This window comes from Rutidosis leptorrhynchoides, chromosome 11, assembly GCF_046630445.1.
Source record: "Rutidosis leptorrhynchoides isolate AG116_Rl617_1_P2 chromosome 11, CSIRO_AGI_Rlap_v1, whole genome shotgun sequence".
Lineage (NCBI taxonomy): Eukaryota > Viridiplantae > Streptophyta > Magnoliopsida > Asterales > Asteraceae > Rutidosis > Rutidosis leptorrhynchoides.
In genome coordinates, this window is record NC_092343.1 from 135058967 (window position 1) to 135060630 (window position 1664).

General features: G+C 36.9%; 1 non-coding gene across 1 annotated transcript; it reads left to right on the plus strand.

Annotated features, from left to right (window-relative positions):
- Positions 1-221: 221 nt before the first annotated feature.
- On the plus strand, positions 222-328 carry LOC139879019 (small nucleolar RNA R71). Its single transcript, XR_011769875.1, has one exon. It is a non-coding gene; the product is annotated as a small nucleolar RNA R71 (small nucleolar RNA).
- The last annotated feature ends 1336 nt before the right edge of the window (positions 329-1664 follow it).

Sequence of the window (1664 nt, forward strand, 5' to 3'; positions counted from 1 at the left end):
AATCTAAGTCATGGCTAGAATCGGCTCTAGCTGCTTTAGATGATCTAACGATATCTTTTTCTTGGTGCCACTCATGTGAGTGGGAAGCAGTGTTATCAATAATTTTATAAGCATCAGTTTCGGTTTTCTTCATAATAGAACCACCAGCTGCTATATCGATGTCTTTCCTTGTAGTGATGTCGCATCCTTGGTAGAATATTTGTACTATTTGACAAGTGTCTAAACCATGCTGCGGACATCCTCTTAATAACTTTTCAAATCTTGTCCATGCCTCATATAGAGTTTCATTCAGTTTCTGTGTGAACGTAACAATTTCTCCTCGAAGTCTTACGGCTTTAGATGCCGGAAAGAATTCTTTAAGAAATTTTTCAACTAAAACGTCCCATGTATCAATCGCCCCTTCAGGTAACGATTCCAACCAATATTTGGCTTCTCCCTTTAAAGTCCAGGGAAATAGCATGAGATATATCTGTTCATCTTCAACTTCTCGGATTTTAAATAGTGTGCAGATCCTATTAAAGGTACGAAGATGTTCATTTGGGTCTTCCTTCGGCGCACCACTAAATTGGCATTGATTAGTCACCATGTGTAGAATTGGTCCTTTGATTTCATAATCTGGCGCATTAATGTCAGGATGAGTAATTGCGTGACCTTGGCCAGTGCGTTTAGCTCTCATTCGGTCTTCCATACTTAAAGGTTCCAGATTTTCCATAATTGAATTTGTTGAATCTGAATCACTAGAGGATTCTGATTTAATGGTTCGTTTGTCAACAATCTCTGTTTGAATTATTGGTGGTTCCGGAGGAAAAATTAATGGTTCAGGATCTCGAAATCGTCCCTGAATATTCTCCGGATTCTCAATTGTGAGGTCGGGTTCAAAAAATGGATTATCGGAAATTTGAATTGGAGTACTTGGTCGACTGGATGACGATTGTAAAGGAAAATCAACGGCGACAATATTAGCTAGATGTCTTGATCTGGTTACAGGCGGTGAACGTACAAAACGTGGTGAACGTCTTGCTCGGTGCATTCACTGAATATCCTATTAGTTTTTAAAAGGAAAGAAAAATTATATAAGTTATGTGAAGACCCGTCCTAATCCATCCGGACGAAGTCCATATTGATTATAAACGATTCACAACAGTTGATTACATCGCGAGGTACTTGACCTCTATATGATACATTTACAAACATTGCATTCGTTTTTGAAAAGACAATCTTTCATTACATCAAAAAATGACGGCATGCATACCATTTCATAATACATCTAACTATAATTGACTTAATAATAATCTTGATGAACTCAACGATTCGAATGCAACGTCTTTTGAAATATGCCGTGAATGACTCCAAGTAATGTCTCTAATATGAGCTAATGCACAGCGGAAGATTTCTTTCATACCTGAGAATAAACATGCTTTAAAGTGTCAACCAAAAGGTTGGTGAGTTCATTAGTTTAACACAAATAATCATTTCATAATTTTAATAGACCACAAGATTTCATATTTCCATTTCTCATAAACATACGTCCCATGCATAGAGACAAAAATATCATTCATATGGATTGAACACCTGGTAACCGACATTCACAATATGCATATAAGAATATCCCCATCATTCCGGGATCCTCCTTCGGACATGATATAAATTTCGAAGTACTAAAT